This window comes from Ranitomeya imitator, chromosome 4 (genome assembly GCF_032444005.1).
Source record: "Ranitomeya imitator isolate aRanImi1 chromosome 4, aRanImi1.pri, whole genome shotgun sequence".
Lineage (NCBI taxonomy): Eukaryota > Metazoa > Chordata > Amphibia > Anura > Dendrobatidae > Ranitomeya > Ranitomeya imitator.
The window spans coordinates 498,363,585-498,391,340 of NC_091285.1; positions in this window are offsets into that span (position 1 = coordinate 498,363,585).

The following is a 27,756-nucleotide window of genomic DNA, read 5'->3' on the forward strand; positions in this document are numbered from 1 at the left end:
AAACATAGGACGAGCTCTGAGACGTGGGAACTCTGCTGACCGCAATCCCTAATCCTATCCAACCACACTAAAGGTAGCCGTGGAGCGCTCCTGACCAGTCCTATGCGCCTCGAGCACAGCCTGAGAAACTAGCTAGCCCTAAGAAAGAAAAATAAGCCTACCTTGCCTCAGAGAAATACCCCAAAGGAAAAGGCAGCCCCCCACATATAATGACTGTGAGTTGAGATGAAAATACAAACGCAGAGATGAAATAGATTTAGCAAAGTGAGGCCCAATTTACTGAACAGACCGAAGATAGGAAAGATTGCTTTGCGGTCAACACAAAACCCTACAAACAACCACGCAGAGGGGGCAAAAAGACCCTCCGCACCGACTAACGGTACGGAGGTGCTCCCTCTGCGTCCCAGAGCTTCCAGCAAGCAAGAAAAACCAATATAGCAAGCTGGACAGAAAAAATAGCAAACAAAAATAACACAAGCAAAACTTAGCTTATGCAGGATAGACAGGCCACAGGAACGATCCAGGAGAAAGCAAGACCAATACTGGAACATTGACTGGAGGCCAGGATCAAAGCACTAGGTGGAGTTAAATAGAGCAGCACCTAACGACTTAACCTCATCACCTGAGGAAGGAAACTCAGAAGCCGCAGTACCACTCTCATCCACCAAAGGAAGCTCATAGACAGAACCAGCCGAAGTACCACTCACGAGTCACGACCACAGGAGGGAGCTTGGCCACAGAATTCACAACAGTGGACCAATCACAATACCTTTACTGAAAAAAGAAGCGAGATGGATTTGGGCCCTAAATACAGTGTCACCAATGGGCTTAAATGAAAATTTAAGCTTTTCACCTTTTTTATGATGTAGGTTCTCAAACTAACCAGTTTTAGTATGTATTTTTATATTTTTTTATAAATTTAGGTCCGGTTTTGATATAGATTATTTTAATTTTATCAATTTTAATATTTTTATTATTATTATTATTTTTATTCATTTTAGATCGCTACTTACCTGATATGTGGTATCTATGGAGGATACTCTGTGGTTCTTGATGCTGATCTGTTATACTGCGTGGATCCAGATGAAAGTCTTCCTCCTTGGAGAAAACATGGATACAGAGATGATTAATGATTTATCTGTTATTATTTGGTTTAATAGGCATATATATGGTGTTGAAATACTGTGTTTTTAAGTTTAGGATAGTAACATACACTTATATTAACTATAGGATTGAATTAAAGGGACACTGTCACCTGAATTTGGAGGGAACAATCTTCAGCCATGGAGGCGGGGTTTTGGGGTTTTTGATTCACCCTTTCCTTACCCGCTGGCTGCATGCTGGCTGCAATATTGGATTGAAGTTCATTCTCTGTCCTCCATAGTACATGCCTGCACAAGGCAATCTTGCCTTGCGCAGGTGTGTACTATGGAGGACAGATAATGAACTTCAATCCAATATTGCAGCCAGCATGCAGCCAGCAGGTAAGGAAAGGGTGAATCAAACACCCAAAAACCCCGCCTCCATGGCTGAAGATTGTTCCCTCCAAATTCAGGTGACAGTGTCCCTTTAAGTAAGATATGAGCAATACCATTACCCCTGTTTGATGCTTTGCACTTTTTTGTATGTACCCCTGTGGAATTTATATCATTTAGAGAGTTATTACCTCAATACAATAACAAGGCATTCTGTGACTTCCATCACAGACCAATTAGTGTTTTATTTAGCTATTTTCAATTAGATGGTATATGGGTTGACTATGTACAGTATATATGACGTTTTATTTTGGCCGCAGTAGTACATTATAATACATTGCTTACTAAAACATTTTATTCTATTTTTTGCCGAGGTGTAAGATTATAATACATATGCTCCATACATTATGAAGCCTATCTTTTCTATTTTTCGGGGCCATTGCACTTGAGTGATGGTGACAGCATACTTGCTCATATGCTCTTTTCGATTGTTGGAGCATGTATAAAGTTTTTACATAACACAGATAGTACTCGTCCATATATACCTATCAGTACAGGATATTATCAAAGATGCAGTGAATCAGTTTATATTTAGCTAATGTATTAATATGCTTCCCCCTTATTACGGCACAGTTACTTACTCAGAGTAGCTAATATTTAATTTATAGCAGGAATATAGTAGCAGCTCTATTCTTTGTCCTCCTATACTGCGCTCCAGGTGGAGCGCATGCGCGGTCTGTGATCCGGAGTCTGGGGCTATCGCGTCCCCGTGTCCTTGGCAACGTCGGGTACTCGGTCCCGTATGTCCGGTCACGTGGGACGTGACCTCATTCTCCTGATCCTCCTCACTGCGCATGCGCCGGAATCACTTGAGGCGCTACGGATAGGTGGTCGCTGGTATATAAACACGTTCGGACTTAAACTCCATACCCCCTGATGAAGGAATAATCCGAAACGCGCGTTGGGGTGCGTTACCACCGGATTCAGCCACCTAAGGTATTTACCGACATCAATATTAGAGTTGATCCCCCTTTGTTGTGCACTTTGCATGCACCTAACTGTTTTGATGCATTGAAGCATTTCCAGGAGCACACATGATCCCTTGCACATAGCACCTTATTGTGGGATATATGATTGCTGGATACATTTCCAGCTGGATATAACTAACACCCAGCACTTGTACATGTAAGTGATCCTCGCACGTGGGTGCACACTAGCATCTGTTGGTACACTTGCTATTTATTAATCTATGCACATAGCACCCTTTTGTTGTATTAGGTTTTTTTTACTGATGTGCATTTGTATAGCACTTAGCACTTTTTTCTGGAATGAGTTAGCACTTTTTTGGAGCATATGTATTTTATATAATTAATTTTTTGGCACATAGCACTTTGTAAGCTGGCCTATTTTTGCCTATTTTCTGCTATTTATTTATATACACGTTTTTATATTTTTTTGCAATTCAATCTTTACAAAATCTTACACTTCATTGTGTGCAAAATTATGAAATAGCTATTGCACATGTTTTATTGTGATGGGGATCAGCTGATGTAATAGAGGGTGTGCTGCAATGTCATTTTTATATTTTTTATATAGTTGTCCAGTGGTACGCATTAATTAGTTTTTATATTTATATAACATAAAAATAATTTTAAACATTTTTGTTGCCACTTTGATTGTGTAATAAAGGCAGATCTTTAAAATTTGAGTTCTCGTATGGTGCTTATCTCTGGTGTCTGTGATCTGGGTTTTGGGATTGTTCACAAGATCCAGAAACCTGAAAGATGAGTTGGTCAAGAGCCATTATGACTATACTCCAGTGGTTCCCTCATTTCTAATGAATTCAAAGGCGGTCGTGGGGTGCAAACCATGTGGCCAATGTGTAGCTTGCCCCAACATTAAAAGAACTGACTCCTTTTGTAATCATGATGGCACGAGCATATATAAAATTAAGCAAACTATAACATGTTCATCTAAAGTAGTTATCTATCATGCCACATGCCCATGTTCCCTGGTATACATAGGAATGACTACAAGACAACTTAAAGTCTGGGCCAGGGAACATATTTTGGGTATTTTAGCTGCTAAAGAAGTTAATGATACATCACTCCTTAAGACGATTCCAAAGCATTTCAAACTACGGTACATTATGGATGTGATGCCTCACTATTCAAAATAACTGGTATAGACATGATAGGGACCAATGAGAGGGGCGGTAAATTAAGTACTGCTTTGGCCAAAAAAGAAACTAAGTGGATCTGGATTCTGGATACTGTATCACCAAAGGGGCTAAATGAAAATTTGAGTTTTATACCTTTCTTATAACAACCATCGTTTGAAATTTTATATTGTGAGATTTTTTTATACTTTTTTATATCCCCACCCTTTTTATAGAAATTTTAATGGGATATTTTAACACATTAGTTTTTTAAGTAAAAGTTTTTTTTTTTTTTTATATAAACAATTTTAGCGTATTTTCGGCTGTTGTATGCGCTGTATGTATAATTTGTTTATAGTACGACTAATCAATATATTCTTGTTATTTTAGTCTACTTACCTTGTGGGTTGTGGGCTCGACCGTGTTCTGATGCTTGTCCGACTATGGATATGCCTTGGTTCGGCGGCGTTGGAGAAGACGTGTCACATCTATCAAGTAATTAAAGGACATTAAAAACGTTGAATTTGACATAAGAAGATCCCATATGTTGTTACAATCTATGGACATTTGGGTTGGATTCTCAAAAAAAATTTGTGTAGGACATTGTAAAAAATTATTTTTTCTTATATAATTTTTTTCTTTATATAAAATGTTTTTCATTTATTTTCATCTTCTGTTACCGTATTTATGGGATAATTTTCTTTATTTTATTTTATTTATACATATATAATTTTTGTTTTTCTTTTTTTCTTTTTTAATTTTTTTAATTATTACATCTTTTATTATTTTTTATTTTTTATTTTATTTTTATATAATTTTGAATTTTATTTTTTATATTTATTATTTTTATGTTTTATTTATTTTTTATTTTCTTTAATTATTTTTGTCTTATTTCTCATCATTTAATTATTTATTAATTTTTTATTTTGATTACTTATTATTTACTTTATATTTTTCATTTTTGTATATTATGTATTAACATGATATTTATGATTGATATACATGGTATAATTTTTCTTTTTATATTTATTTTTCCTTTTTTTCTTCTTTATTCCTCTTTGGGGCTGGACCTATATCGTAGTTTTAGTGAGGTGCTGGTTTTTTCATAAGCATACATCGAAATACAGCAGCAGGATCTTGCAGCACACTATACTTATATATATGGTCATGGCCCCATTTATTATTTAATTGCGGTAACAGTTTTTCATTATCCCCTCCTTCCCCTGTCCCCTTATCTCCACATGTTCCTTACTGAATCCAGTTAATTTATTTTCCCACACTGTGCCCCTGGCTGTGCGCGTGCGTGGTCTGTGTCCTGGGGTTCCGGTTCCCCGCATCCATGTTTCCGTGGTCACGCTGGGTACTCCGTTCCCATGCGGCCGGTCATGTGATGCGGGGACCGGAAGTCCCGGACCTCCCGACTGCGCACGCGCCGGACATACCCGGGCCGCAGCGCTCGGATTAAGACGCTATATAAAGCGTCCCAGCGCACACTTTAGCCATCCCTGACGAAGGAAAGAAGGATCGTTCCGAAATGCGTGTCGGGTGAGCGCACACACTGGCCTAACCACCGCAGGTATATAGTGACTAGATTCATGGCACCAATTTGTTAGCACTCTTGATTCATGGGTACCACTTAGGCTTATTATTTGCACTTGTGAACTTTATCTAAACCATTACCGATAGTCACGGTGCATTTGAAGCCTTTTTCAATTTATCGTATATTAATTTCCTTTATGGTTTAGTCCCTGGAGTGGACATGGATAAATAACAGTAGGATAGGGTATATATCTATTTATCTCTCATTTTGTTCCCTCTCTCCCTTTTTATACTTTGCACTTTGTCACCTTAATTGGCACATTTGCACATTGGATTTTGTTGCATATGCAGTGGATTGTTTCTCTAATTAATTTTTAACTTATAATTACACCATTGTTTACTCACACATTTTATTGTTTTTTATCTGGGTGATACAACAGAGAGATTGATATAAGTCAGGATATTTATTTCCCTCCTTCTGCTGCTCTTTTGCACTAGTCACTTTGATTTGGCACAGTATAATTCAGTTGTATATAATAAACTGCCCCCCTCCCCCTTTTTTACAATATTTTGAAATAATATATAAAATTTTTTACACTTATATTTTTTTATTATTTTTTTATAATATTTTATTTTTTTACTCTTTGGTTCAGTCATATAATTATACATAGATATAGACTATATCCTGTTGGTAGGTTTCTGCTATAGCTTTTTTTTTATATATTGTCAGTGTGCGCAAGCTTTTATTGACTTATATTTATTTTTTTGACTTTTACTTAATTAACATATTAAATTTGATTATATGTAATCATAGGCACCCGATCAATAAAGCCATATTTTTTCCTATCTCAGCCTTGGTTGAATCTTTTTGGACTTTGACCCATGTCGCTTTACGTTGGTTGTTAGGTGGTGCTGCGGAAGATTCAGCGATCGCTGATGGTTCAGCATACGGCTGTAGTGTACGGGCGACTGGCGGATGTGCGAGCAAAGTCTGCGCACCTTCAGGAGCAGGGCTGGTAAATCAGGGTAATTCTTGAGGAAGCACTGCACCACCAGGTTCAATGTGTGAGCCAGGCAAGGTATGTGTTTCAGTTCTGTTATGGCAGCCATAAAATTCCTTCCGTTATCACTGACTACCTTCCCTGCCTCAAGATGTACATTGCCCAGCCATGACTGCGTTTCTTGCTGCAAGTACTCGGCCAGTACTTCCGCGGTGTGTCTGTTGTCGCCCAAACACTTCATTTGCAGCACAGCCTGCTGACGCTTCCCACAAGCTGTTCCATAATGGGACACCACGGGTGCAACACTGGCAGCAGCCGATGGAGTGGTCATGAGACTGCATTCTGTGGATGAGCTTTCACTTCTGGAGGAGGAGGAGGGGCAAACGCCTACAGCCAACTGTTTCCTAGACCGTGGGCTAGGCAGAACTGTGACACTATGGCTGTCCCCTGTGTACCCTGCATCCACCACATTAACCCAATGCGCCGTGATAGACACATAATGTCCCTGGCTATGCCTACTGGTCCATGCATCTGTTGTGAGGTGCACCTTTCTACTGACTGATTGCCTGAGTGCATGGACAATGCGGTCTTTGACATGCTGGTGGAGGGCTGGGATGGCTTTTCTCGCAAAGAAGTGTTGACTGGGTAGGTCATAGCGTGGTACTGCTTAGGCCATCAGGGCTTTGAAAGCTTCGCTTTCAACCAACCGGTAGGGCATCATCTCTAACGAGATTAGTCGAGCAATGTAGCCGTTTAAACCCTGTGTACACGGATGGGAGGAAGAGTGCTTTCTTTTCCTATCGAGAGTCTCTTGTAGGCTGAGCTGGACTGGAGAGCTGCATATGGTGGAGCGGGGGTGGTGGTGGAAATGGCAGATTGAGAGAGGCTTGGTAATGGTATTCTTGATGTGGCCCTACCTACAGTGTTTTCAACCAAGAACCTTGTGATTCCCTGACCCTGACTGCTGTGGCCTTGCGACAATACCTCCACATCTATTACTGGTGGTGTCATAACCGGTGGGCTTCCAGTGAGGGAAGCAATGTTGCATTGCTGACTAACTTCAATATGTGCAGGTGCACCAACGGTAGGGGATGTTTGGTAGTTAGTCCATGCTTCCAAGTGCCTGCTGGTTATATGTCTACGCATGCATGTTGTATTTAAATTTTGAACATTCTTTTTTCTGCTAAAGGTCTTGGAGCATTTCTTACATATAACTTTGGACTGATCATTCGGATCTTGGTTAAAAAATTGCCACACTGCACTCGTCCTACTATGGAATACCTTTTCAGGCTTTGCACGCTGTGCTACTGTCACCGGATTGCAACACTGTCCTACACCTGTTGTTGTTTTTGAGACACGTTTTTGGCCTGATGCGGGCCTGCCAGATGACAGCTTTTGCGATGTAGATGGCTGCTGCACATAATCCTCCTTTGATTCTGAGCTCCAGGCTGCGGCACCCGCTTCCCCCAATGGCTGCCAATCTGGGTCAACAACTGGGTCATCTATCACCTCCTCTCCAATGTCATGTGCTTCGTCCTCTGTGTCACCGTGTAAGGTGCTATAGCGTTCGGGACTGGGCACCATAGTCTCATCAGGGTCAGATTCGGGCTCAGTACACTGCTAGGGCAAAGTAGTGGTCTGAGTCAATGGAACAGCATAATAATCAAGCTGTGGCTGTGCATCTGTGCACTCCATGTCCGATTCATCCTGTAATGGGCTTTTAACAAATTCCCTCTCTAACCCTGGCACGGTATGTGTAAAGAGCTCCATCGAGTAAAGTGTAGTGTTGCCTGCCGCAGGCTGTGAAGGACACAAGGAAGCAACTTTTTCCGGACCTGGAGCAGCCACTGACGACTCGCTGGTTTTAGATTTCGAAGATTCTGAAGAGGAGGTGAAAGAGCTAGAGGCTGAGTCAGCAAGGAAAGCCAAAACTTGTTCCTGCTGCTCCGGCTTTAAAAGCTGTTTTCCAACTTCCAGATAAGGGAGCCTTCGAGGCCTTGTGTAGCCAGACGATGACGCTGCCTCAACACCTCGAGCCTTTGGAGCTATCTTGCTTTTCCCAGTACCACCAGATGCTCCACTACCACCACCACCATCAGTACCAGCTGGCAACGACCGCCCACAGCCCCTTCCAGCAGACTTCCTCATTTTTGCGGAAATGTTAGAAAAAGAACAACCGTTATATGCTACTGTTAAACAAGGTAGAAGGTGTAGATTAACTTTTGGAGAATTTAGATCTCCCTTATTTTGGGTGAGACTGCAGGAAAAAACAGGCCCTGTGTGTTAAACTACACACACTGCACAAAGTAGAACGTGGGTGGCAGATATACCCCAAACAGAACTCACATTAATCAACTTAGTGGCAATTTAAAGCACCCTTTTTTCTTTTTTTTGTGGGAGACTGCCGAAAAAAAACAGGCCCTGTGTGTTAAACTACACACACTGTACAAAGCAGAACGTGGGTGGCCGATATACGCCAAAAAGAACTCACGTTAATGCACTTAGTGGCAATTTAAAGCACCCTTTTTTATTTTTTAGCGGGAGACTGCAGGAAAAAAACGGCCCTGTAAATTACACCACACAATGTACAAAGCAGAACGTGGGTGGCAGATATACACCAAACAGAACTCACGTTAATCCATTTAGTGGCAATTTAAAGCACCCTTTTTTTGTGTGTGTGTGGGAGACTGCAGGAAAAAACAGGCCCTGTGTGTTAAACTACACACACTGTACAAAGCAGAACGCAGGTGGCAGATATACGCCAAACAGAACTCACGTTAATCCACTTATTGGCAATTTAAAGTACCCTTTTTTATTTTTTATTGGGAGACTGCAGGAAAAAACAGGCCATGTAAATTACAGAACACAATGTACAAAGCAGAACGTAGGTGGCAGATATACGCCAAACAGAACTCACGTTAATCCACTTAGTGGCAATTTATAGCACCCTTTTTTGTGTGTTTGTGGGAGACTGCAGGAGTAAACAGGCCCTATGTGTTAAACTACACACACTGTACAAAGCAGAACGTGGGTGGCAGATATACGCCAAACAGAACGCACGTTGATCCACTTAGTGGCAATTTAAAGCAGCCTTTTTTTTTGTGGGAGACACTGCAGGAAAACACAGGCCCTGTGTGTTAAACTACACACAATGCACAAGGCAGAACATGGCTGGCAGATATACGCCAAACAGAACTCACGTTGATCCACTAAGTAGCAATTTAAAGCAGCCTTTTGTTTTTTTGTGTGCTATAATGCAGCTGTGCTCCTGCCTGTAAAACCCCAGCGAATGAATGTAAAGTAGGTCAATGACCTGTAATTACCTTCATTCACGGTGATGCACCCTCTGCTGGATGGCCCTCGAGCGTGGGAAAAAAATCAGAAAAGTTCCCAGGCTAGAGTTCATATGAGGACATCCAGCAGAGGGCGCATCACCGCGAATGAAGGTAACTACAGGTCATTGACCTACTTTACATTCATTCCCTGGGGTTTTACAGGCAGGAGCACAGCTGCATTATAGCAGAGCTCCTGCCTGTAAAAATTTTTTAACCCCTTCAGATGGATTTACACCGTGGGACGTGACAGATCATCGGAAGGTATGAGATATTGTTTTTTTTTTTTATTTTTCCTTTGTTACAGAGCGAGGGTCTTCAGGTGGATTACCAGGATAATAAAATATTCCAACAACCTGTGTTTTTATTTCATTAAAAGACTTTGTAATAATGTGTTTGTTTTTTTAACCATTTCAGACTATTGGATTAATAATGGATAGGTGTCATAATTGACGCCTCTCCATTGTTAATCTGGCTTAATTTCACCTTACAATAGCAAGGTGACATTAACCCTTCATTACCCCATATCCCACCGCTACACGGGAATGGGAAGAGAGTGGCCAAGTGCCAGAATAGGCGCATCTTCCAGATGTGCCTTTTCTGGTGTGGTTGGGGGCAGATGTTTTTAGCCAGGGGGGCCAATAACCATGGACCCTCTCCAGGCTATTAATATCTGCCCTTAATCACTGGCTTTACTACTCTGGCGGAGAAAATTGCGCGAGAGCCCACACCAATTTTTTCCGCCATTTAACCCTTTAATTTAATAGCTAGAGAGCCCAAATTTTGCACATACACACTACTAACATTAGTACTGTGGAATATGCAAAAAAATGGGGATATGACATGGTTTACTATATGTAAACCATGTCTCATATCATGTCGGGTTTAGGAAGGAGATAGCAAAAGCCGGCAATTGAATTACCGGCTTTTAAGCTATCTAGCGCTGGATGAAATATTAATATATATACATATATGTGTCTCACTGATAGAATAGGTATATATATATATATATATATATATATACAGTGGGGCAAAAAAGTATTTAGTCAGTCAGCAATAGTGCAAGTTCCACCACTTAAAAAGATGAGAGGCGTCTGTAATTTACATCATAGGTAGACCTCAACTATGGGAGACAAACTGAGAAAAAAAAACCAGAAAATCACATTGTCTGTTTTTTTAACATTTTATTTGCATATTATGGTGGAAAATAAGTATTTGGTCAGAAACAAAATTTCATCTCAATACTTTGTAATATATCCTTTGTTGGCAATGACAGAGGTCAAACGTTTTCTGTAAGTCTTCACAAGGTTGCCACACACTGTTGTTGGTATGTTGGCCCATTCCTCCATGCAGATCTCCTCTAGAGCAGTGATGTTTTTGGCTTTTCGCTTGGCAACACGGACTTTCAACTCCCTCCAAAGGTTTTCAATAGGGTTGAGATCTGGAGACTGGCTAGGCCACTCCAGGACCTTGAAATGCTTCTTACGAAGCCACTCCTTCGTTGCACTGGCGGTGTGCTTTGGATCATTGTCATGTTGAAAGACCCAGCCACGTTTCATCTTCAATGCCCTTGCTGATGGAAGGAGGTTTGCACTCAAAATCTCACGATACATGGCCCCATTCATTCTTTCATGTACCCGGATCAGTCGTCCTGGCCCCTTTGCAGAGAAACAGCCCCAAAGCATGATGTTTCCACCACCATGCTTTACAGTAGGTATGGTGTTTGATAGATGCAACTCAGTATTCTTTTTCCTCCAAACACAACAAGTTGTGTTTCTACCAAACAGTTTCAGTTTGGTTTCATCAGACCATAGGACATTCTCCCAAAACTCCTCTGGATCATCCAAATGCTCTCTAGCAAACTTCAGACGGGCCCAGACATGTACTGGCTTAAGCAGTGGGACACGTCTGGCACTGCAGGATCTGAGTCCATGGTGGCGTAGTGTGTTACTTATGGTAGGCCATGTTACATTGGTCCCAGCTCTCTGCAGTTCATTCACTAGGTCCCCCCGCGTGGTTCTGGGATTTTTGCTCACCGTTCTTGTGATCATTCTGGCCCCACGGGGTGGGATTTTGCGTGGAGCCCCAGATCGAGGGAGATTATCAGTGGTCTTGTATGTCTTCCATTATCTAATTATTGCTCCCACTGTTGATTTCTTCACTCCAAGCTGGTTGGCTATTGCAGATTCAGTCTTCCCAGCCTGGTGCAGGGCTACAATTTTGTTTCTGGTGTCCTTTGACAGCTCTTTGGTCTTCACCATAGTGGAGTTTGGAGTCAGACTGTTTGAGGGTGTGCACAGGTGTCTTTTTATACTGATAACAAGTTTAAACAGGTGCCATTACTACAGGTAATGAGTGGAGGAAAGAGGAGACTCTTAAAGAAGAAATTACATATCTGTGAGAGCCAGAAATCTTGATTGTTTGTTTCTGACCAAATACTTATTTTCCACCATAATATGCAAAAAAAAAGATAAAAAAACAGACAATGTGATTTTCTGGATTTTTTTTTCTCAGTTTGTCTCCCATAGTTGAGGTCTACCTATGATGTAAATTACAGACGCCTCTCATCTTTTTAAGTGGTGGAACTTGCACTATTGCTGACTGACTAAATACTTTTTTTCCCCACTGTATATATATATACCTATTCTAAGTGTACACATTTATTCTACCTATTCTATTGAAAGCTGTCAGTGTGATTTTACTGTACACCACACTGAATTGCCGGCTTTTCTCTCTAACACCGCTGCGTATTTCTCGCAAGTCACACTGCTGGTCCGTGTGTAATCCGTATTTTTCTGGCCCCCATAGACTTTCATTGGCATATTTTTTGCGCAATACGGTGACAAACGCAGCATGCTGCGATTTTCTATGGCCATAGATTACCGTATAATACGGATCAGTAAAATACGGCTGATAGGAGCTGGGGCTTAGAGAAGCATTGTACCGTATGCAATCCGTATTTTCAGCACCTCTCCAACATTTTTAATCACACACTGCTCTGCTCCCAACACTTACCGTATAATCACTCTGCAGGGAGATTAGAGAGAGCAGGACTGTCTTTCAATACATGTCTGACACTAAAAAACCTGCTTTAAGCTATTATGGGAGCGTGTCTGTCAATGATTAAGCAGTATGGATGAGTGAACATGTTCAAAAAATATTCACCAATCTCAAATTCGGCACAAACATAGCACATGCGGATTCGTGTTCGCTTTCACAAGCATTTTTACTCAAAGTTGGCCAAAATCAGTTGCAGCTCGGAAAATCATTGCTATTCCACTAATGCTTTTGTTATTAATTTGGATAGGATAGAGCTGCAGTATGATAAGCGGAGAGGACGAGGGGACGTGTTTGATTAGAGGCGGGGACGTGGAGAAGTTAGAGGAGCATCTGAAGAGATTACAGGAGCTGTGCACGCTTTTTTTCCCCTTAACTTCATGTGTGCTGATTCAGCACCCAATCAAGGTGCAGAATCCATCCACAACGTCATGACACAAGGCATTCTATGAGTGGCTGCCGAAGTCACATGTTCCTGGCTATAAAAAAGCGGACATCTTGTTTTGCAAATCAGAAGGCCGGATTTACACTTATTAAATGTTAGACCTAATATAGTGGTGCATCCAGAAGGCCCAAATAGCTACTCCAAATCGCTTGTGCTAAAACTGTGCTTCAGTGGCAAATCAGAAGGCCAGATTTCCCCTTAAAAATTGTTAGGCCTAATATATTGGTGCAGCCACGAGGCCCAATTAGCTACTGCAAATCATTTGTGATAAAACTGTGTTTTAGTGGCAAATTAGAAGGCCAGATTTCCGCTTGACCCCTTAAGCCCCAAGGGTGGTCTGCACGTTAATGACCGGGCCATATTTTACAATTTTGACCACTGTCCCTTTATGAGGCTATAACTCTGGGACACTTCAACGGATCCTGATGATTCTGACAGTGTTTTCTCGTCAGAGAAAAGAGGGAGACACAAATGCGCAAATAGGGTCTTATCAAACGTTACACAAAGTTGCACACCAAGAGAACTACTCACCTGGTGAGATTGAAGGAAGGACATATATTAATGGCGGCTGCTGCAGATCCACAGGTCAGTGCAGGACCTGATTGAAGCACACACTTAGATCGGAGAAAATAAAAAGGATCATCCCCGCGCTGCCGTAAGAAGAATTTCAAAAATTGTAGAGGTTTCAACGTGGTTTATTCTACGCGTTTTCAGGGTTCAGGTGACTCCATCAGGACATACCACAAATATTGTACAAGAGTCATAGGTATACAGGGTTTAAGTACATGTCAGCATTTGGAAGCGATGCCCAATGGATCAGATAACACCCAGTGTCAGAGTTTAGGCTCATCAGGAAGTTCACATAACAAGATTAACAATCATCAGAGAAATACAAATTGATATTTTACACATTTAGCCTTATTTTTGTTTATAGGATAACAAAAATTGAAAAAAGAGAAAAGAAACAAAAAAAAGGAGAAGCATGGTCTCACGGAGTGGAACCGAACTCACATCGGAAAAAATTAAACATTCAGAGGTGAAGGCATTTACTTTGAGCTACTGAGCTGGAGAATCAACTCTTGGAGAACACAGGTTGCCAGTGTCGAACCATAGTCAAAATCCTTTTTTATTAATAAATATTAAAATAATTTTTATGTTAAAAGTGGAAATGTGTTTGTCAAATTATTTGGGAGTATGTCATACCACAAAAAGAAATAATTATGAAATGGGGAGTTAAAACGCTGGAGCATACATCAAATGAGGATCACTTCACTAGGAGTGAGAGAAAATGGGCACATCTGATTAATTCATTTGTCCTCTGGACTCTCCATGAATTAATCAGATGTGCCCATTTTCTCTCACATTTCCACTTTTAACATAAACAATTATTTTAATATTTATTAATAAAAAAGTAATTCAACAAGTAGTGGATCTCCAATGACTTTTGCACCCCAGTCGAGGATTGGGCAGACTAGGGGATGGTATCGATTCTGGTGTCATGTATTGATCTCGTGCTATTGTAGTCTGCGCCATCTTTGAGGTGTCTTCTGTGCCTACTGTTGCTAATGCTGCTAATGTTAACAATAATTTTTTGAAATGTGGAGACTTCAAGTTGGGTCTCCATCTGGTGGGCTGCCTGTAGTAGAAGGTGTGTCAGAGGCCTATTATACTGTTTCTACTCTATGGAAATTGATGCCACTTTAGTGGTGAGTGACAATTATTTTTTGAAATGTGGAGACTTCAAGATGAGTCTCCCTCAGGTGGGTTGCCTGCAGTAGAAGATGTGTCAGAGGTCTATTATACTGTTTCTACTCTGTGGAAATTGTTGCCACTTTGGTGAAGTGGGACAATTATTTTTTGAACTATGGAAACTCCATGGGTCTCCATCTGGTGGATTGCCTGTGTTAAGTAGGGCTCCCAGACAGGCAGACCTGCACTCACTTGCAGTCAACAAACTGTGTTATTGAATGAAACAGATGTTTGTGCCATCTGAATGTGGCTAGAATAAAAAAGAATTGGATTTGTTGCATGAGGTATCAGGTCTCCCAGCTAAGAAGGCTTACACTGCTCCCTTAACAACCAAATCCTCATTGATACTGCATTTCCAAGCTGTATATGCTGGAACTGACCCTGTCTCATGCATGGCCCATGCCTAACTTCTGCGCTATTATGAAATATCTAGGTCAATTTATGCCACTTTTCATGATGTCTGTCCCTAATTTAAGCTTTTGGGCAGCTTTTGCCCTCCTTAAGGTGTAGTTTATGCATTTGATTTTGCCTCCCATTGAATTCAATCGGGTTCGGATACGTTCAGCGTTTGTATTGTAAAATTTGGTGACTGGTGCATTTTAACACTGATGCAGATGTTACCCTTGGCCTGATTCAAACCCAAAACTGCAGGGCTCCAAGATGATGACATTTCCTAAAAAATACTTTGAAGAAATCACTCATTATGTCCCATTTAGTAAATGTTTTTGTCTTAAATCATGTGTTTAATGGCATCATCTCAATTTTCTACCTACATAACAGCTCTACTTCTAGAATAAATGTAGATTGTACTGACATCTACTTTGTCTTCAACACATCTGTTTGACACATGCTAACATAGCAGCATTTATAGCCTTGTAATATAGAGCTTTAGTTCTATTAACTGCTGACATATTGCTTCATGGGTGGATAGTCAATTTAGAAATAATTTTGGAGTGCATTTTTGCCATTGTTTTATGTGTCTGCTTTTCTATTAACATATTGTGTACTTTCACTAAGGTGCATATTATAGTGTCACAATGTACAAAAACTGCTCATTAAATACCTTTATTAAGACAATATTCTATGTACAGTAGATTATAATTAGAATTCTTACACTTTACCAAATGTTACATTTTGAACAAGAGACCTACGCATCTGGCTTTGTATTGCCTAAGTAAAATTCAGTAAGTAAAATCCATTCATGAAACCTTACATGTAGGATTTTTATATTTTTTTCACTCTGAAAATTAAAATTAACTGTTATAGTTATGAGTTAGTTTTCTTAGTAGCTGTGGTAGATTTTCCAGTCTTTTGGCTTCTGACTCTCTCAAGCTCTGTTACCTTCTTCAAAAGCTTACATAGGTAGAAGGTGTAATTTGCAGTGGCGTAACTACAAAGTGAGGGGCCCCGATGCGAACTTTCAAATGGGGCCCCCAGCGCCAAAATATTTCCCACCGAAATTCACATTTTCCCTATTCATTTCGCACACTATAGTTGTGTTGCAATGTTGTATAGTCTGACCTAATACTGCCCTGTACTCGCTGAGAAAAATGATTTTATAACTAACATGTCCCTACAGTAATATGTCCTCCCTCGCTCTAATTCCAAGCGCACTCCCAGCGTTTGAAATCTGTGTGCTGTTCAGAGGCGTAGCTAGAGCTTTTGCCGCCCGGGGCTGTTCCCGAGTTTGGCGCCCCCCCCCCCTCCCCCGGCTCAATACACACAAAGGTTACCAAAAATGGTTTTCCTGTTTTGTAGAACTTAAACTGGGCCTAATGGTGTCACCCCCACATGCCAAACCTGTGACGTAATACCACCACACCATGACCAGACCACATAGTGACCGAATAATACTACATACAAGGGACAAATACCACAACACCATTTCCAGACCACATATTACCACCACATAGTGACTGAATACTACAATACTGATCAGTAATAAAAAAAAAAAAACACAATACTATCACCATAAGTGCCAGTATTCACAGGAGATCTGTACTTAGTATGCAGTGTCTGTGTAGAGGTAATACAGAGATCACTGGTGGTATTATACACAGGAGCTCTGTATATAATGTATAGATAATACAGTGATCACTGGTGACATTGTACACAGGACCTCTGTATATAGTATACAGTGTATAGTGTCAGTGTATAGGTAACACTGACTCACCAGTGACGTCTCTAGGTGAAGTCCTTCATCTTTCATCCAGCATAGACCGCCATCATTCCTTCCAGCCAGGACTCGTTTCTGCAGGAAATAACACAGTTATCTCGAGCTCCGCTTGCAGAACACATTACTTAACTTTTCACAACTTCTACATTACATCACATGAAGAAAAAAAGGCGATATAGTGTCATTCTGCATAGTAACAGGACCGCCCCCCCATTTAAAACAGTATACTCAAAAAATAAAATAAATACATCACTGCAGTAATAATATCCCTTAATTAGCCCCTATGGTAATAATATTCCCCACCCTGGCCCCGTGTGTCTCATTCCTGGCTCCAGCCATATGTTCTCGCATCCTGCCCTCATGAGTATCCATTCTACCCCATATGATCTCCACATCCTGCCCCATATGTCTCCATCGTATCCATCCTGCCCCATGATCCAATCCTGCCCCGTGTCTCCAATCATGCCCCGTATCTACATTCTGCCCATGCCTCAAGTCCTGCCCCCAGTGTGTCCAGCAATCTGCCCCAGTGTGTCCAGCATATTACCCCCAGTGTGTCCAGCAATCTGCCCCAGTATGTCCAGCACTGCCCCCAGTGTGTCCAGCAATCTGCCCCAGTGTTCAGCATTGCCCCAGTGTGTCCAGCAGTCTGCCCCAGTGTGTCCAGCATATTACCCCCAGTGTGTCCAGCATATTACCCCCAGTGTCCAGCATTGCACCAGTGTGTCCAGCATATTACCCCCAGTGTCCAGCATTGCCCCAGTGTGTCCAGCAGTCTGCCCCAGTGTGTCCAGCATATTACCCCCAGTGTGTCCAGCATATTACCCCCAGTGTCCAGCATTGCCCCAGTGTGTCCAGCATATTACCCCCAGTGTGTCCAGCATATTACCCCCAGTGTCCAGCATTGCCCCAGTGTGTCCAGCATATTACCCCCAGTGTGTCCAGCAATCTGCTCCAGTGTCCAGCATTGCCCCAGTGTGTCCAGAAATCTGCCCCAGGGTCTCCAGCATTGCCTCAATGTGTCCAAAAATCTGCCCCAGTGTCCAGCATTGCCCCAGTGTGTCCAGAAGTCTGCCCCAGGGTCTCCAGCATTGCCCCAGTATGTCCAGAAATCTGCCCCAGTGTGTCCAGAAATCTGCCCCAGGGTCTCCAGTATTGCCCCAGTGTCCAGCAATCTGCCCCATGGTCAAAGGTATTGCCCCAGTGTGTCCAGCATTCTGCCCCATGGTCTCCAGTATTGCCCCAGTGTGTCCAGCAATCTGCCCCATGGTCTCCAGCATTGCCCCCAGACAGAGTCAGAGATAAAGAAAAAAAAAAAAAGTAAAATCCTCACCTCTCCCGTTCCTAGCGCAGGTCCGGAGGGAAGGTCCAGGGAAGGTGCAGGGAAGAAGCAGGGTAGGTCCAGGGAAGGAGCAGGGAAGGTCCAGGGAAGGTCCCAGGGAAGGTGCATGGAAGGTGCCAGGAAGGTGCCAGGGAAGGAGCAGGGAAGGTGCCAGGGAAGGTCCCAGGGAAGGTGCAGGGAAGGTGCCAGGGAAGGAGCAGGGAAGGTGCCAGGGAAGGAGCAGGTAGTGCCAGGGAAGGAGCAGGGAAGGTCCAGGGAAGGTCCCAGGGAAGGTGCAGGGAAGGTGCCAGGGAAGGAGCAGGGAAGGTGCCAGGGAAGGAGCAGGGAAGGTGCCAGGGAAGGAGCAGGTAGTGCCAGGGAAGGAACAGGGAAGGTCCCAGGGAAGAAGCAGGGAAGGTGCCAGGGAAGAAGCAGGGAAGGTCCCAGGGAAGGTGCAGGGAAGGTGCCAGGGAAGGTGAAGGGAAGAAGCAGGGAACGTGCCAGGGAAGGTCACAGGGAAGGTGCCAGGGAGGGTGCAGGGAAGAAGCAGGGAAGGTGCAGGGAAGGTCCCAGGGAAGGTGCCAGGGAAGGTGAAGGGAAGGTGCCATGGAGGGTGCAGGGAAGGTGCAGGGAAGGTGCCAGGCTGTAATGCCAGCACATATAGTGGCAGCACCAGGAATACGGGGTATTAACTCTGTCAGCACCAGAGGGAGGCAGGAACCTCCACCAGCTCCAGAACATGGCAGGTGCCAGGCTGAAGCCAACACTTTACATGAGCGGCACCAACAATAAGGATGAACCTGGGAATTCCCGGGACTCTGCACTCAGAGGGCAGTGATGGAGGAAGGAAATCCACCGACTCCAGAGGTCCCTGCTCCCTACAGAGGAGAGGATTGCCAGCATGGAGCTGAGCTTTGTAGTTCCACAGCCGCAGGAGATCTGTAGCAGCCGCCAGCCCTGGAGGCCTCTGCAGCAGGGAATATGGGACATGTAGCAGAGCCGGCTGTGTGCTTTATCATCTCACAGCTCTGCTATTCTGCGTCTGCGAATAAACCTCAGCTCTGCTGATCCGCTACATCATACACACTCAGCTCTGCTACATTTCTCTGCATAAGTCAGGCTCTGCTGTGCCACGTCTAAGAAAACACAGAACTATTTTAGCTCTGCTACATCTCCACAAACTCAGCTACATCTGGACAAAGTCATCCGGACACGTGTGGATAAAACACTGCAGCCCTGCTACAAATAACAAACATGGCACTGCTACATCTTACACTGCTGCTGACCACTCTCTACACCATGACAACTCCCTGCAAACACCGAGCCCCTCAGCACTGCTACATCTGACCGACTCACTCCCAAACATGGAGACAATCTCAGCTCGGCTCCATATCTGCCGGCACAGCAGAGCTGATGAGAACAGGAACTTTTCCGATTGTAATGAAGTTCTGCAGCGGCTGCCACTTACAGGGGAGATGAGGCTGAGGAGCAGGGAGAGCAGCAGGCAGGGGGCCAGTCCTGACTCCTTTCCTTTGGTGCGACTCACTGAAGGACCTGTGTGGACACGCCTCTCCAGGTCACATGGTTGGATCATGTGACTGCATTGACTCCATCCATCTTCCCCCATGTAATTGGAGGACCTGCGGTGACGGCTCCCTGCTGCGGGTCACTCACAAATGGTTTGGTCGGTGAGTCATTCATTCTCCTTCGCTATTGTCCATGGACGGAAGGGCGGGGGCGGGTCCGGGCCCTTAGGAAGTCCGGGCCCCGTCGCAATTGCGACCTCTGCGACCGCTATAGTTACGCCCCTGGTAATTTGGTCTCTTACTGAAGACAGATATTGTAACAGATTTATTTATTTTTTAAGAATAATTATTAATTTATAATTGATCAATGTAGAAGAACAATGGTGACTGGTATGTCTGAAAAGAGCCATTTTCTCTATAGGTCCTAATACACAATAGACTATAGTGGACAAAATTAGTTGACATTGTCAAGATTGTCTGATAGTCAATCTGGATGTCTGCGAAGATAAGGATCTAGCCTGTGGTATTTTAGCAGGTGATCATTCTGTTGTCCATAGAGATTGTAGAGAACACTGGAGTCCAAACTAAGTAATCTTGGATATGGGTATGTTGGGAGAAATAGCTGATGGTTGAACCACTATTTGCATGACAGCAATCTAGTGTACATGGGAACTGTAAGAATTTATTTTCAGCTTTCTTTCTTCACTCGTATAGATAATTTCTGAAAGCTTATTAAAAGTTTAATTACTCTTTAAAAGGTGAGTCTATTGCATTGTATTTAGCATTTTGCATTTGAATTTTGTCAGGTCTCAGAAAAAAAAGTCTGCAGTCACTCTATGTGGTTAAAGTCAAATTGTTACTACATCTTTTTATCATAAACCAAGCAACCTATTTAAAGGTTATGGACACCTTTGATATGGAAAAAATATTTTTGCATATATTCATGGACACCGAAGTTTCAGTTTGCAATCTTGATGTCTGCAATCTTTTTCAGATCCTTTTATTTGCAGTTTGAAACCCGAAACAGATTTCAAATTTTTCTCCTATGGCAAGGTTTCTCCCAGTATTATAGGCTGAACAAGAGCTGTGTGTGTAAGATACTGTTGTAGTCACATCTTATACAGTTAGGGCCAGAAATATTTGGACAGTGACACAATTTTCGCGAGTTGGGCTCTGCATGCCACCACATTGGATTTGAAATGAAACCTCTACAACAGAATTCAAGTGCAGATTGTAACGTTTAATTTGAAGGGTTGAACTAAAATATCTGATAGAAAATGTAGGAATTGTACACATTTCTTTACAAACACTCCACATTTTAGGAGGTCAAAAGTGATTGGACAAATAAACATAACCCAAACAAAATATTTTTATTTTCAATATTTTGTTGCAAATCCTTTGGAGGCAATCACTGCCTTAAGTCTGGAACCCATGGACATCACCAAACGCTGGGTTTCCTCCTTCTTAATGCTTTGCCAGGCCTTTACAGCCGCAGCCTTCAGGTCTTGCTTGTTTGTGGGTCTTTCCGTCTTAAGTCTGGATTTGAGCAAGTGAAATGCATGCTCAATTGGGTTTAGATCTAGAGATTGACTTGGCCATTGCAGAATGTTCCACTTTTTGGCACTCATGAACTCCTGGGTAGCTTTGGCTGTATGCTTGGGGTCATTGTCCATCTGTACTATGAAGCGCCGTCCAATCAACTTTGCAGCATTTGGCTGAATCTGGGCTGAAAGTATATCCCGGTACACTTCAGAATTCATCCAACTACTCGTCTGCTCTTATGTCATCAATAAACACAAGTGACCCAGTGCCATTGAAAGCCATGCATGCCCATGCCATCACGTTGCCTCCACCATGTTTTACAGAGGATGTGGTGTGCCTTGGATCATGTGCCGCTCCCTTTCTTCTCCAAACTTTTTTCTTCCCATCATTCTGGTACAGGTTGATCTTTGTCTCATCTGTCCATAGAATACTTTTCCAGAACTGAGCTGGCTTCTTGAGGTGTTTTTCTGCAAATTTAACTCTGGCCCGTCTATTTTTGGTATTGATGAATGGTTTGCATCTAGATGTGAACCCTTTGTATTTACTGTCATGGAGTCTTCTCTTTACTGTTGACTTAGAGACAGATACACCTACTTCACTGAGAGTGTTCTGGACTTCAGTTGATGTTGTGAACGGGTTCTTCTTCCCCAAATTAAGTATGCGGCGATCATCCACCACTGTTGTCATCCGTGGACGCCCAGGCCTTTTTGAGTTCCCAAGCTCACCAGTCAATTCCTTTTTTCTCAGAATGTACCCAACTGTTGATTTTGCTACTCCAAGCATGTCTGCTATCTCTCTGATGGATTTTTTCTTTTTTTTCAGCCTCAGGATGTTCTGCTTCACCTCAATTGAGAGTTCCTTTGACCGCATGTTGTCTGCTCACAGCAACAGCTTCCAAATGCAAAACCACACACCTGGAATCCACCCCTGACCTTTTAACTACTCCATTGATTACAGGTTAACGAGGGAGACGCCTTCAGAGTTAATTGCAGCCCGTAGAGTCCATTGTCCAAATACTTTTGGTCCCTTGAAAAAGAGGACGCTATGCATTACAGAGCTATGATTCCTAAACACTTTCTCCGATTTGGATGTGGAAACTATCATATTGCAGCTGGGAGTGTGCACTTTCAGCCCATATTATATATATAATTGTATTTCTGAACATGTTTTTGTAAACAGCTAAAATAACAAAACTTGTGTCACTGTCCAAATATTTCTGGCCCTAACTGTATATAGATATATATTTGCTTTTGTGTAAGATTAAAGGAGTATACATGTCCGGCACTGCATCCAAAATGCTGCCTGTTTAACCCCTTCAATTCTATCTAACGCTGAAAGGGAGAATTTGATTTAAAATAATTGACAGAGGGGGGTTTATTTAATCTAAAAGATCCTAACCTACCTCCAAATGGGAAGGAGGATCCAGAAAAGTCAAGGCAAATGCTGACCTCCAAAGAAAAAGAACAAATTGACAATTGTCACTGTAAGACCCTATACTACGGTGAGATGATCTTTTGATAGATAAGGATTATCATTATCGGTCTTTTGACTCTATGGTTTAAACTGCTACATTGGGTAGCAGCTATGTGGTTTTTCATGTGAGTATTGTGTCTAATTTTGCCATAAAGGCTTTTTTAAAATATTCTCTATTAAAGTTTTTTTTATTTTATTGAATAATAACACCCTGCTTTTGATACTTAAAATTGGATTGGTGGTCATTGCTCTTTTTGACATATCTCACCACCTCCAAAGCTGCTTCATTGCCCAGACCTACTGTTTCCTTACTCATTATCATGTAGACTTTAAGTGAGCAAGGGCCAGGCCATCTCCCCTCTGTACCAGTCTATCATTGTTAGTTTGTTCATTTTAATTTATATCTGAAGTTTGTAAGTTCCTTTTCACATATCCAGAGCCATGAGATCAGCGGTGCTCTAAAAATAAATAACGGTTGATTTTGCTACTCCAAGCATGTCTGCTATCTCTCTGATGGATTTTTTCTTTTTTTCAGCCTCAGGATGTTCTGCTTCACCTCAATTGAGAGTTCCTTTGACCGCATGTTGTCTGCTCACAGCAACAGCTTCCAAATGCAAAACCACACACCTGGAATCCACCCCTGACCTTTTAACTACTTCATTGATTACAGGTTAACGAGGGAGACGCCTTCAGAGTTAATTGCAGCCCTTAGAGTCCATTGTCCAATTACTTTTGGTCCCTTGAAAAAGAGGACGCTATGCATTACAGAGCTATGATTCCCAAACCCTTTCTCCGATTTGGATGTGGAAACTATCATATTGCAGCTGGGAGTGTTAACTTTCAGCCCATATTATATATATATAATTGTATTTCTGAACATGTTTTTGTAAACAGCTAAAATAACAAAACTTGTGTCACTGTCCAAATATTTCTGGCCCTAACTGTATATCAGCACTGTATTTTGCACTTACTGTATGTCTTCTTTATGTGCTGTCTTATTATCTATTTTCTATGGATCTTTTTAGAATACTTTTTTCTCTTTCAAAGCAGTAGAGATCTGGTACAATATCCTCCTGGCTTCTATCTCTAACACTGAGAGGAGGGAAAGAAAAAGGAGAAAGAGACATCATAACTGAACAGTAACACTGGATGATTTGTAAATTTTTGCAATACTAGGCAGCTAAATCAAGAACTTATAAACATGTTGCGGTAGCAAAAAAGGTAGAAGACAATTAAGAAAGTTGCTTAATAGAGAGAAGTGAAAATTTAGCGGAATTTAATTCAACTCGAAAATTATAAAAGTCCATGTGTGATGCTAGTCACTATTCATGGGCAGACCGTGAGGCAGAAGAGCCAGGTGTTCTGGGGTCAATACCAATAAAGTACATAGATGACTAAGGAAAATGACGAAGACGTAAGTCAGATCACAGTACAGGGTCAAAATCAAGAGATAGCCAATCAAAAACCAAAGGAAGAGACAAAGGGATAGTCAGAACTCGGTCCAAAGTGTCAGGCAGCGGAAGATCAGAACTCAAAGCAACAGAATCAGTCTAACACTCACCCAGAAGCTCAAACCATGTCTGGCAGGGATCAGGGGCAAACAGCTCAGTTAAGTAGATGGGAAATCACCAGAACATCGAACGCCTGGAGAAAGTCCTGCACCTCCCAGTCACAGATTGAAGAGCTGACTTGTCAATCATATCACTTATTGGACAGCCAAGCAAGACAGCTTCCAAAGAACAGCATAGCAATCAGTCACAGAGCGGAGGAATTGTGACACCATTCCCCCCAAAATGCAGATTTTTTTGTATTTTCCTTCCGCAGTGATTCAGCAAAATGTCAGCCACCATTTTGCTGAACCATAAAGATCCATCAAGATGTTAAAAATAAAAAAAAAACTTCCACTCACTTTACCACTCACCTCTTTCACCGTACCGCTCTTCACCCCCCCGTACATCTAATCCTTAGAGTATCTTTTACCAACATCGAAACCCTCATCTTCTTCACATTAGACCGTGACTTCTGTCTCTGATGGGATGCTTCTATGCAAGAATGCACAAGGTGACACTGCACTTTGTGATGTCATGACTTTATAATGCTTAGAAACATCTCAGGCTTCATGAGAGCTGGAAGCATGAAGCCTGGTTTCAGCATTTGATGACTGTGATAGGAAGATGCACTGGACGAAGGGCAATGAAGAGCTGTGTGGCCAAGAAGTGAGTGCCAGTGCTTTTCAAAATTTTCTACATCTTACATTTATTATGTTTTTAGTCTTTCCTTTCCAAACCCCATATTATAATGAGATACATTAAATTAGCAGAATATAACTTCTCTGCAAATAACACTTTCTGTGAAAATTAACTCCATTCGGCAATTTCACATGTTGCCCTTCACTGCAAATTGAATTTCCAGGGAACATCCACATGATATGGTGATTTGGAATTTTACCAGATTTGCTGATCTCTATTTCTTAAATTTAGTGATGAACGGGCACTAAAGTAAAGAGTAAAGAGTAATGGGTCAAGTCAAAGGGAAATGAGAGAATTTTTCCAGTAAACCCTCAGAAAACCTTTTTTTAATACCGCTGTTAGCTGCATTTAGTGTAGGGATAGGTGCTAGGTATCATCTGCTGGAAATTAGTTTTCATTCGGGTCATATACATTTCTTCCATAGTCCATAACTTGATTTATTTTTTCCATACACTTATTGACAGATTAGTGTTTTTAGCTGTGATGTGTACTCAGAAATTCATCAAAGCAGGCAAAAATTAACTGATTTAAAGTGTTCTTTCACAGTTTCACTGTAGCAGCTGTATGTAAGAGATAGTGGTGGGAGACTTTATCATACTGGAGCTGAAATTACCACTTCTGAACTCTCCAGTGCTTTATTTCCATCCATTTCTGGGTGCTTCTTGAAGTTTTTTGGGGGGTTTTGGTGCTGCTGGAAGAACCATGACCTAAGATGTAGCCCAGCTTTCTGACACTGGGCACTACATCGCAACCCTAAATCCTTTGGGAATCTTCACATCTCATGATGCATTGCACACAGTCAAGGCACCCAGTGCCAGAGGAGACAATATAACCCCAAAATATATTTAAACCGCCACCATATTTGAATGTAAGTACTGTGTTCTTTTATTTGTAGGCCTCATTTAATTTGCATTAAACAATAGAATGATGTGCTTTGCCAAAAAGATCTATCTTGGTCTCATCTGTCCACAAGACGGCTGCTAGCCCTCTACATTTAGACTGAGGGCCATCTGATGGCTCTCTAACAATAGTAAGTGCCATGTGATGGACCTCTACAAATAATGAGAGCCTACTGATGGCCCTGAAAAAAATTGTGACTTTCAGAGTCCCTCCTTCATAAATTACGGTAAACAGGATGTGTCTGCTCATGTCTCATATGCCACATGAAAAGTTTTTTTCACCATTGAAAGCAATGTGTTCGAGCTAGTGTTGAGCATTCCGATACTGCAAATATCGGGTATCGGCCGATATTCGCGGTATCGGAGTTCTGATACTGAGTTCCGATACTTTTTCAATATCGAATACCGGAATCGGAAGTTCCCATAATGCAATGAGCCAGTTTGATTTAATTCAGCCAGTGAGGAATCCTAAGAAGTGTGGGCACATCATGTTATGCATGTTAGGCATGTACAGTGGGGCAAAAAAGTATTTAGTCAGTCAGCAATAGTGCAAGTTCCACCACTTAAAAAGATGAGAGGCGTCTGTAATTTACATCATAGGTAGACCTCAACTATGGGAGACAAACTGAGAAAAAAAAATCCAGAAAATCACATTGTCTGTTTTTTTAACAATTTATTTGCATATTATGGTGGAAAATAAGTATTTGGTCAGAAACAAAATTTCATCTCAATACTTTGTAATATATCCTTTGTTGGCAATGACAGAGGTCAAACGTTTTCTGTAAGTCTTCACAAGGTTGCCACACACTGTTGTTGGTATGTTGGCCCATTCCTCCATGCAGATCTCCTCTAGAGCAGTGATGTTTTTGGCTTTTCGCTTGGCAACACGGACTTTCAACTCCCTCCAAAGGTTTTCTATAGGGTTGAGATCTGGAGACTGGCTAGGCCACTCCAGGACCTTGAAATGCTTCTTACGAAGCCACTCCTTCGTTGCCCTGGCGGTGTGCTTTGGATCATTGTCATGTTGAAAGACCCAGCCACGTTTCATCTTCAATGCCCTTGCTGATGGAAGGAGGTTTGCACTCAAAATCTCACGATACATGGCCCCATTCATTCTTTCATGTACCCGGATCAGTCGTCCTGGCCCCTTTGCAGAGAAACAGCCCCAAAGCATGATGTTTCCACCACCATGCCTTATAGTAGGTATGGTGTTTGATGGATGCAACTCAGTATTCTTTTTCCTCCAAACACGACAAGTTGTGTTTCTACCAAACAGTTCCAGTTTGGTTTCATCAGACCATAGGACATTCTCCCAAAACTCCTCTGGATCATCCAAATGCTCTCTAGCAAACTTCAGATGGGCCCGGACATGTACTGGCTTAAGCAGTGGGACACGTCTGGCACTGCAGGATCTGAGTCCATGGTGGCGTAGTGTGTTACTTATGGTAGGCCTTGTTACATTGGTCCCAGCTCTCTGCAGTTCATTCACTAGGTCCCCCCGCGTGGTTCTGGGATTTTTGCTCACCGTTCTTGTGATCATTCTGACCCCACGGGGTGGGATTTTGCGTGGAGCCCCAGATCGAGGGAGATTATCAGTGGTCTTGTATGTCTTCCATTTTCTAATTATTGCTCCCACTATTGATTTCTTCACTCCAAGCTGGTTGGCTATTGCAGATTCAGTCTTCCCAGCCTGGTGCAGGGCTACAATTTTGTTTCTGGTGTCCTTTGACAGCTCTTTGGTCTTCACCATAGTGGAGTTTGGAGTCAGACTGTTTGAGAGTGTGCACAGGTGTCTTTTTATACTGATAACAAGT